Raw genomic sequence first — 11,634 nt, 5'->3', positions numbered from 1 at the left:
TTTCCCCAGTTTACCCCCTCCAAACCCCCACCCCCCACCCTAGGCCTCGCCACCCTATTGTCTGTGTCCATGGGTTATGTATATATGCATAACAAGGTGTCAAACCCGCTTTTGTATTCATCCGGTGCCTTCCATGCGAGTGAGGAATCGGGATGCTGAGGAGTGGGGCTGTTCGACCCAGATGGATATGATCCTGAGTTCACTAAACCCTGTGTGTTTATTCTTTATTTAGGTTTCGTAATCATGGTCGTCCTCAAACATCAGAGGAATATGTAAGAGCCAGAGTTTTCTTTTAGAGAGAGTGCAGCAGATGTGGCTCTGAGATCCCACTCCACCCACTGCTGCAGGAGAGAAGGCTTCCAGGGCGGGTGATACAGCAAAGGGTGTTTGCCTGCTTCTCCTCCACTCATTTTCACCAAAATGCCAAACCATCCTTGTCTAAATGAAATCAAGGAGAAACGGAATTATGCAGACACAGGCAAGAGCATTCACACCCCCTCACCAGCACATGCACAGCCCGGATGGATCTCCAGGTAGAAAATGATAGAAGGCTAGGTTGAAGGTTGCATTTTTTAGTGAGGTTTAAGTTCCCACTGGGAGCCCAAAGACCAATCAGCTAATTTCTGGTAAGTGACAAAGATGTGATTACTTCTAAGAAAACTATTTCTGGGCCCGATATTGGAACTGCTGACACTGGTCAAGGGGGAGGAGAGGTGTATAGATACATCTCCTTTCTAACAAGAGCATTAGTGCTTAAATTCTTCAGAAGAAAGGACTGTCCCTTCTCTTGGAGCATAGCTATGCATTATCTTATTAAAGACTGAGAGAAGCCCTTTAGACCACATATCTCCTTAACTTTATTTAAGCAGAATTTCCTAAAGGAATTATCCACAGAGCACTGTTTTCCAGGAATACCTCTTAGCATCCTAGGAGATGCATGCTTTCTGGTGTTTATGTTGCAGCACTACATGAAGGAGGTGGGCTAGAGCAAGCATGTCAAACTCGCGGCCCACAGGCTGCATGCCTCCTTTATTTGGCCTTTGAGTTTGACATGCTTGGGCTGGATGATATGTAAGGACACACCCAGGCTCTAAATTTCAGGACTTCTCCTCTCTCGCAATGTATATTCCTCCATTTCTTTCTGCTGCAAACCAGTCTCAGGAGGTATCAGATTCAAGGGCAGGAGCTCCTCAATCTCTTCCCCCTGCTTTAATGCAAATTCACTTTTTTTCTAGCTCCTCCTTGAATGTTTTGAGAGTCACTTTGAGGCAGCACCCATATCAGAAATAACCCTTTCATTAGTCAGAAGACCACACACAAATGTCACCTGTCAGAGTTCTCTAACATTAGTTCTTTGATAATTCCCGTAAAAAAAATCAATTCTTCCACCTTGGTATCATCTTTTTTTTTTAACAGAGCCCATGTATTTGAATATTTTTAATAAAAAGAACAGAGACTTGAAGATACAATAAATTTACAGTTGAAAGAGTCAACTTCTGAAAAACCTTCCCACATCCTAACTGTTTCAGACTACAGGCCCTTCCTCTTTTTTCCTTCCCTAACCTTGGACCTCACCCCACATGGTGGTCCAGCTTCAATGAGCTTCTATTCACCCCTTCCCAGAAGTGCCCGCCACAGAGAGAAAATACAGCCCCAGCAGCACTATAGCCCCTAAACCTTACAGAGATAGAGGGCAATGGGAAGTGGGCTTTAATGGATAATAAGAAAACCTGGATCCCTATTACAACTCACTAAACACTCCCAAGATTTCTAAGCTTCGTGTTTAATTTTAGCCCAAAATATGTGATCAAAACTGATGTATGTCATTTGGGAGCTATGACAGCAAATGTCATGCACAAATCATTAGTGTCTGTCTGCCTTTGCTGTGGTGACAAGGTGCAGCTGCAAAATGGAGGGGCCTCAGTCAGCCTTGGCCCCTGCCAGACTGCCTGTGGGAAAGCCCCCTCTTCACCTGGGTGGGTCTGGTAGGATGAGGGAGAAATATTGGTTGAGTGAATCTATCACAGCTGGAGTTGTTTAGTTCCACAGCCCAGCCTGGTGATCCATCCCTCAGAAAGCATTGGTGAAGAATTACCGCCAGCTGCATGGTGGGCAGGGACAGGAGACAGACCTCTGGGCACACTAACTGCTGTGGAAAAGGGGGCTGAATATTAGGTATAGAGAAAGCAGTTTTCATACCCATTTGTAAACATGCCTTTAGTATTCTTAACAGATCCATTGCATGTGCATAAAGTCCTATGTTAAGGAATCCTGAAGATTGTGTTAGAGATTCTTCACCCTGAGGCCCCATCTGGCCATCAAGTCAACAGTTTGGTGCCCTGAGTGGCTCAACTGAGGAAAGCAACACCCCCTTTTTCTTAAATAACTCAGCCACAGCAGGCCTTATTTCAGTCACACTATCTTTACACAGAATGACACAACTAAATAGAAATCAAGCACTAAGCTCTGATTTCTCAATAGGAAAATTTGCTAAAGCCATTCCTAGTCCCTTTATGGTTACAGCCATGTTCTAATACAGCCTCCCCCCCCCAAAAGATTAAAAAGGCCAAAAAATTTTTTTATCTAAATTGTAGCTAATCATGGTATGAAAAACACATTAGGACTTTTAGTCCAGCTTCCACTAATTAAGTACTTTATGTGTGTTCTATATAAAAATGTAAAAAAACCAAAAAGTAAATAATACAGAGAGTATTGGGTTAGGATAGCCATGCTATTAGCAGGACTCAGCACTTAAGGAGGAAAAAATATGCCTTGTCCCCCATTTTGACAAGAGCAAGTAGAGTGCAGGTGAATGAGAGGGGGGAGAAAAGACATATAACTAACAATCTTTCAAACTTCCGTCCACGAATATTGTTTTGTGTCATCGCAATTGCACAATGAAATATGAAAGTTCAATTTCCTCTTCATTTCTTCTTAATAAAACTTCTGTTCATTTCATTTCTGAGAGAAGATTGAATCTAAATTACTTTGACTTCCCTTGGCCTAGCTTTGGCGAATGCTACCAGACATGAAAACGGAGGCCTTTTTCAGCAGCACCCATAGAAATAGCGACCGCCTCTGTCTCTGTGCTGCTCGGAACCTTCCTCTCCCCGCTATGCATCTCCTGCGGGAATGGATGGGGGGAAAAATCAACAAGGGCTCTTTGTAGACCTCTCTCTCTGCAGATGGACTGGTTAAGAGAGGGAGCAAGGATGACAACATAAAGGTAGGGCTCCTGCCTAGGAAAGTTCAAAGGAGTGGGAGTCGTCTGTCCCTGTGAATTTTGGAACCTGACCTCCCAAGCCCCCTTTGTGGACAGAGGCACACACTCAGTTTTTATTCAGTCTACTCCATTCTGTCCCCACCCCAACCTCTCATTCACTGTCAGTTCTTTGACCTTGCAAAGGACTACCCAGAACCTCGGAACCCAACCTTCTTGCTAGATGCATTTTCCCTCTCCCAGATCTATTCACCTCCACATTTTCTGTGATTAGATTGATTGGGAAGAGGAAGATTGGGGCACTGGGCAATGGAATTAAAGTCGTGCTCCCAAGTTTAATTACATTTTGCTTGCTCAAAGGGAAGCAGACCAAACCACTGAACACTAAGGAAAGAACAAATCATTGTCAAAGGATGCACATCAGATGGGAACCAATTCAGAGCTCATTGCTGGTGTCAACATCAGCAATAAGATTTATCCTTAGGGGCAGGCGGAGAGCTGGTCCATAGTGGGAGTGTCCAGAGTGAAAACAGCTCACCCCAAAATCACACATTTCGACTCCTGGGAAGGCTCTCAGCACATAGATCTTCCCCTTGAGACAGGGTCTTTTAAAGCTGACCTTGGTAATGCTCTTATACTTATAAGCATATAGACATCTTTCTATTATCTATCTATCTATCTATCTATCTATCTATCTATCTATCTATCTATCTATTTATCTATCTATTTACCTACCCGCCTGCCTACCTATCTGTTGGCAGTCTAGAATGAAAGGGCACAGATTATGACTTAATACAGATTGAGGTTCAAGACCTAACTTTATCACTTTCTGGCTTTGAACAAGTTACTTATTATCATGAGCCACTGTTTCCTTAAGTTAAAATGACACCGATAACCTCTATGGAGTCCCACAAGAATCAAATTAGAGAAGACAGGTAAAGTGCTTTCTTATGATTATTAGTAATATTACACGAGCTGTTATAATATATGCACTTGTTAGGACTGCAGTTTGCAAACCGTGTTTTATTCTCCTGTTCCGACATGCGTGAGGGTCCTCATGGAGAAGACTGGAGAGAAGATATTAAGATAAAAAATATTTCAGAGAACACAAGAGGGGCGTCCCCTGCAGCTTTGGTGCCTGACCTATGTCTTTGGCTTCAGGACCTATGCCTGCCTAAGACATTCACTGTCCTCATTAGCACTAAAAGGGTCTGTCCCCAGGGGCTTGAAAGGAGGCTTCTTCCCCTGAATCCACATTCCCTGTGTGGCTGGCTTCCTGGAGTGCAGGCCTCTGGCCAAAGGAGGTGAATCTGTGGGCACAAGCTTTCCTCAGGATGTAGGGAAGAGATGAAAGGAGGAGAGCGAGGGAATGTCAAAGCACTTCCTAATGAGGCCTCTCCTTGTTGTGAGGCCTCTGGGCTAAGGAATTAGTGTGCAGATAGATAATTTGCTAATGAGCATGTCCACAGCTACAGAATAACCTTTAAATGCTTGAAGAATGTACAGTAGTTCTGCCCTGTACCTTCTTTAACTGGGTGTGCTGAGAAACAAGATGAGCCATTGCAAGTAGCAACTCCTAAAAAAGACAATAGAACCAAATCCACAATCTAGTATGTAACTCTAAGACATATAGCATTAATAACACAGTGTGACTCCACCCCTTGCATGTGCCAGTGAGTTTTAAAGAGATAGCTCCTCCTCAGAAATCCATAGTGGGCAGGTGTCCAGCTCAGACCTAAATTGCCTCTTTCTTTGCCCCACCCCCAGCAGTCTAATGCTGAGCAGTTTCCTCCTTAATTCATGGGAGTTTAGTAAACACTTCATGATACTTCATGGTACTCCTTCTACCTTCCTTCTTTCTTTCTGCGCCCCCCCCCCCCAATTTTGTCCTTCTTTTGAATTATGTGTAGCCTAAAGACACCAAAGACAAGGTTGGGGTGTGATTTTGTGTTTTGTTGTGTGTGGGGTTTTTTTTTACTTTGAGGAAATGCAAGATAGGAAGAAACTAAAGTACTGAGTATGTCTCTAAATGGCTGTCCTAGTGTTGACTAATTTCTTATTAGAAACGCATGTCTAATGCATTGTATTTCTAATTGATTTTTATAACATACACATACCCACACACCTACACTTTGACCTTTCCTGCTCAACCTCTTTGGAGAAAAGGAAGGCATTTTTCATGCTTCCCCAAGTGCTTACAAGTTTATCAGCAAACCGTGCACATTCAATCACGTTCCCCTAATGAACTGCTGCTGTCAATTTAGTTCTCATAAAAGCACAAGTGAGGCAACACATAGAGTCGTGATTCCTGAGTCCCGGTCTGTGAAACCCCAGGGTGTCTCCAATTATTTCCAGGAGGGGGCTGAGGGTGTCGTGAAATTCTCTGAGAAAACTAATTTCAATCCACTTCAATTTGCAAAATTGCAGGCCACACAGCACTTTGATTAAGAAGGACATTTCAGAAAATCAAGTGAGTCACAGGAGGGGTATTGAGCTTGGAAAAACAAACAAACAAAAAATTCTGTGCAGAAATTCATAACCAATTATAGTTCTCCTTCTTTTGTCCACGTAGCAGGTGGTGACTTCTATTGCAATCCCAATACTTAGGTAGATGCGAAAGGTGCTAAGGAGAAGAAAATCAGGCAATCTCCTATCTATTGAGAATTTGCAATGTGCAGAGCACTGTAAGAGAAGTTTTTGCATATTCCATTTCATATCATGCCTACAACATGCTTACAAGGTAGAACTAATATGAAAGGAAGCTGAGAGCATAGAGACTTTAAATCAGTCGGCCAACATCCCAAGCGGACAAAGCATGGAGCTGGAAGCTGAGCTTATATCTCTCTAAGTTCAAAGCTTACATTTTTCTCATTAATATATTTTCATGAATAGGGTATGAGAATCCACAAAGAGGATATGATCTGACCAGAAAGAAAACCACTTGAGAATCCAAGGACAGTTAAGTAGATATTAGACAATAGAGGGGTGCTGAATTTTAAAGTAAATATATTTATGGAGATATATCAATGTGGGCTAGGGGAAATAAAAGGATATTTCATGAACTAATGTGCTTAAGACCCTGAAGAGTGAGTAAAGTTGGAAGACACTGAGAAGGGCAAAAAGAGGATTTTAGGTAAAGGAATAGGTCAGAGAATTTAGTTGGATGTGAGAAAGGCCACCTTGGTGGTAGGGGGTTTGATTGACCAGAGTGGCCAATCTGGGAGAGTAATAGTGGGAAATCCACTGAGTTAAGCAGTGTATGGCCAAGCCAAGAACCATGAGCCTTTGGCAGACAGCTGCTCCGTGACTTACCTAGTTGTTTTTCATGGATGTTAACTACCTACTCTGTGTGCAGAAGGCGGCCAGGAAAAAGCTGTGTTGGAAATTAGTTATCTGGGGAGTCCTAGCATCTTCACCCACCTGTGACTGAACAAGCCACTGAGTCTCACTTAATCCAAACTGTCCTTATATTTGTATGATTGCTGAAATGATAATTTACAGCCCTGATCTCTTAACTGATTTCCAGACCTCTGACTTCAAGTATCTATATGACAGCTCCAATGTCTAATCTGACATTGTAATTTAATATGCCCAATACAACTCTTGATTCCAGCCCTTCCCTAAACAAAGCACACAATATAAAACATAGTCTTTTTTCTTTAATGCTACTTTGGCCATGTCATTTTGCTTTCTTCTTCCGTCCCTGAAAACTTTTGTGCAATCAAATCTCCAAAATATAGCCAAAATGTACTCTAAAAGAATGTAAGTCCCTATCTTTAAAATATTGAAACTAAAGGTGAAGAAAGTATTTTGGTAGGAATATGCAAAGTGATGCCCCTTAGAAATGATGTGGTACATCAAGGAAAAAATATCCAGTGAGGAATTTACTGACCCAACATGTTGGGAAGACCATGAAACTTCAGGTACTGGTTTTGGCAAATGTGGTAGACAGGACTATTATTGAAAACTTTTCACCCCTTCCATGATTCTATGTAGGAATGGACTTCTCTGCCCCTTAATTTTGAGCCCAGATATTGGACATTTTTGGATGATATGAAACAGGCTGCAGACAGTTTTGAAATCTGCTCTGAGAAGCTTAGCTGCTGTTCTGAAGGAGGAAAAGAGACACATGAGAAAAATTGGATCCAACATGTCGCCTAAAACCAAGCTCAGACAAGTCCAGGCCAGACCAACTGAATCCCAACCAGTGTGAAGTCAAGTAATTGTTGTCTTAAGGCAATAATTTTAGAGTGGTTTTGTTTAGCAGCATTGTGGCAATTTCTGATTGATACAGAATTGTGAGAAAAGTTGAGGACTTAAAAATATTAAAGAATTCAATTTACTGAATGAGCGAGCATAGGACATTACAAGCAGATAATTAATGATTAAATAGGGAAAAATTTCTTCATTTAAAATATTTATTGCCTTCACTTTGACATAACTCCTATCTCTAATAGTATTATTTTAATTCACTCCCTGACTCACTTATTCATTTATTCAAAAGTATATATATTGAGTGATATAGCCACATATGTGTCAAGATTATGGCAGGAAAAAATATATATACCAGGTGCCTTGTGCATGAATTTGTGCACCAGTCAGGTCCCTCAGCCTAGCCTGCGGGATCGGGCTGAAACCACCTCTCCAACATCCCCCAAGGGGGTCCCAGATTGCAAGAAGGTGCAGGCCAGACTGAAGGACCCCGCCGGAGCACAATTGTGCCAGGGAGGGACAGGGCAGGTTGGCCAGCCAGGGAGGGACTGGGGGAGGGCTCCAGGGCGTGTCTGGCCCATCTTACTCAGTCTTGATCAGCAGGACTCCAGCAACAAGATAACCTACTGGTTGGAGGGTCTGCCCCCTGGTGGTCAGTAAACATCATAACGAGTAGTGTAGCATCCTTAGCATATCATTAGCATATTATGCTTCTATTGGTTGAACGGACACTTAGCATATTAGGCTTTTCTTATATAGAATATGGCAACCTTGGTATACAGAGTTTCTAATGTACTTTTCTGCAAACTCTTCCAAGATGCACTACTATACCCTCAGCTGTCTACCATACTCCAGACATATATTTCAAAATGTCCACAGAATCTCTTGGATGTCCCAGAGGTATCTTGACTTCAACATATCCAAATATTAGTTTATTAACACTTGCCTTTTAACCAAGAATCTACTCCTCTTCATGTCTTTCCCACATACAAATCTGCCATCAGTTCACTCAAACCAGGAAATCTGGAATGTTAATTTCATCCTTCTTATCCTATTCCCAATCAAGCTTCTCCCACCATCAAGTGTATCTTGTAAATGTCCCTTTGGGCAATTCTCTCCTATCACATGTTGTCACTACTCCAAGAAAAGTCTCTATTCCATGAGAACAGCGTTTTTGTGTGTGTGAGAAATAAGTTATGAAAAATATGTAAGGAGTTTATACAGTTTCTAATACAAGTATATCATTAGTTTTTTTCTGCTAGAGAATTCATAGTCACTACTGAACACTAGCAGAAATGCCATCTCTGTGTTGAGAATGAGTATAACAAGATCTAGGGGGTGGTAAGTTGACAGGCCTAAGGAGACAGAAATATTTCTCCTAGCAGTTTATCCTGTGAGCCATAAAAAAGGGGGGAAAGGAGAGACTTAAACAGATTACTTGCACATAGAACCAGTTTTAATTTCAAAACTTTAATGCATAAGTCAGAAATTAGAGCATTACGTTTATTTCTTTGGAATTCCTACCAAGTATTTTACAAAGAATCTTCTGACAGAGTAGTTTATTTAGAGAAGGAAACACCAGACCTTCAGAACCTCAATTTGCCTTTATTAAAATAAATGAACTTTGGCTTTGTTTGTGCTTAATCTTGGCTGGAAATTTACATTACCCAATCAGGAGTTAATAAGCCCCGCAGGGGAAATCAAGTGTCACATAAAAATTCCACAGGAAATCCACCAATAAATCAGTGCAGGCAAGGCTGAATATATGGAGATTGCGAGGCCTTCTAAAGTCTATTAAAAACCTTTCAATCCTATTTTAGACAAAACATAAAGGAGGGTTGGGAACTCTGTCATTCCTGAGAGGCCCTTCAATAACTACAGACTAATATTTAATCATCAAAAATGTCTATATATCCAAAATTAAGTCATTTAGGCTTGGTATATATAACACATTAATTTTATATAAACTCATATTCTGACATAAAGTAGTTTACATAAGAGGAAAATAAAATCTTCTGGAGCTGAGCACACAACATTGCTCCTCTATCCATCCTTTATCAAAAAAGGGTTGTGATGCCCTGACCGGTTTGGCTCAGTGGATGGAGCGTTGGCCTGCGGACTGGAGGGTCCCGGGTTCGACCTTGGTTGTGGTCACATCCCCAGTTGGGGTTGTGCAGGAGACAGCTGATCGTTTTTTCTTTCTCATTGATGTTTCTGACTCTCTATCCCTCTCCCTTCCTCTCTGTGAAAAGTCAATGGAATATATTTTTTTAAAAAAAGGGTTGTGATGATGGTTTACTATAGAATTTGGAAAGCAGTTCATGATGACATCCTCCCCTCCCCCCCACCGGACCCCCGGCCTGCCACAATACCTGTGAAGACACTAACAGAGGTGAGAAATCCCATCTCTGAAAATTAGACATGACTGTCACCCACGTCTGAAGGCAAGAGATGGAAAAGCACTAGACTTAGAATAAAAAGGTTGTAAGTAGGATGGTCCCTAGTTGTTTCTGCCATTTTTTGGTCCTTATTTCACAAGTTCATATTGTGTAATATGCTGAATATTGAGTAAGCTGTTACCGACCTCACCCCTAACATTGAATCCCAACTTGTCATCATTTGATTATGAACTCCCAAATGCTGCTACTTTTAATACCCCTCCTCTATAGAAATTTCCCTTTTTAAGGAAACTTCACAAAGACTATTGGGAAGGAAGTACACTAAAATGGTGGACAATTGCACTCCTGAAGGTAGAAAAAAGTCGTAAGTAAAGGTGGTATCATGGTCTTGGTGATAAAGAACTCTTGCAATGGCTCATCCAGCTATAAATTTTCATCCTGTCAAACCACACACAGCAGCAGAGGATCAGGGGCTGGAGAGAGTAAACAATCACTTCTTGTACAGCAAAGTGGAACCCTGCAACAGGGGGAGTCCCATGGACTTTGAAAGGGAGGCTGACCAGCACTCAAATGAACTGTGAGGCCAAAATCAATCCATGTACGCTGTTTATTGTCAAGTACCAAAGACAAAAGGAAAACAAACACACAGAAAACACTCTGGGCCATCTGTATATCGATGAAGAAAGCAGGCCCTTTGGGCACTCTGCACAGCACCATGCAGTCAGCAAGAAGAGTACCTTATGAAAGGCAGCAAAAAGGGAGCTGAGAAGGGAATGGTTGATCCATTTCCTAAGGAAGATTGTTGTGATGCGGAGGCCGCAGCTTTGTTCAATGTAAGAAACATTGGAAACAACACAAGTTATGAGAACCCAAGGAACCAAACTTACCTCTGACAGGATCAAGAGTTGTGTTTGTGAAGTGAGCTTAGCTGAGCTACAGAACAATGAAGTTGCACTTAGAAAATTCAAGATAATCACTGAAGATGTTCAGGGCAAAAGTTGCTGGATTAATTTTCATGGCTTGGAGCTTACCTGTGACAAAATGTGCTCCATGGTCAAAAAATGGCAGACCATGATTAAAGGTCATGTTGATGCCCAGACTACTGATGTTTATTTGCTTTATCTATTCTGTGTTGGATTTACTAAAAAATAATTTTAAAAAAATGCAGCAATCAGGTTCAGAAGACCTCTCAATGCTCAGCATCAACAGGTTCATCAAGTCTGGAAGAAGATAGAAATCATGACCTGAGAGGTGTAGACAAATGACCTGAAAGAGGTGGTCAGCACATTGACTCCAGACAGCATTGGAAAAGATGTAGAAAAGTCTTGCCAACCTATTTATCTGCTCCATGATGTTTTGTTAGAAAAGTCAAAATGCCAAAGAAGCCCAAGTTTGAACTGGAGAAAGTCATGGAGCTTCATGGTGAAGGCCGCAGTTCAGGGGATGAGACAGGTGCTAAAATTGAATGCACTGATGGATATGAACCCCCAGTCCTAGAATCAAAGTCAGACATTTAGTGGTACAAATAAAAATATTATTTGTTATTTAAAAAAAAGAAAATAGAATATTATCCTAAAGAGCCAATGAGAGGACAAACAGACCTTCCCTTCATCAAATAACTGACCGAAGCAAATATGCATATTACAGAAAGACCAGCAATGAACAGGAATAGACTTCGCCTCACTCATGTGGTTTTAAAATACCATACTTTTTTATCCTCTATAGCCTAGGCCATTTTTACAAATGACTTAGAGCATATTAAATTATTCTATGATTTGTGGCAGAGAATGAAAAATGAGGTTA

The 11,634-nt window shown here is 41.4% G+C and overlaps 1 pseudogene; it reads left to right on the top strand.

The window, feature by feature from the left end:
• The first annotated feature begins 7,064 nt into the window (after positions 1–7,064).
• Positions 7,065–11,348, top strand: LOC102772128 (annotated as a pseudogene).
• Positions 11,349–11,634: the final 286 nt, after the last annotated feature.

The sequence above is a fragment of the Myotis davidii genome, unplaced genomic scaffold, assembly GCF_000327345.1.
Source record: "Myotis davidii unplaced genomic scaffold, ASM32734v1 scaffold243, whole genome shotgun sequence".
Classification (NCBI taxonomy): domain Eukaryota; kingdom Metazoa; phylum Chordata; class Mammalia; order Chiroptera; family Vespertilionidae; genus Myotis; species Myotis davidii.
This window is presented reverse-complemented; position numbering and strand designations above follow the sequence as displayed.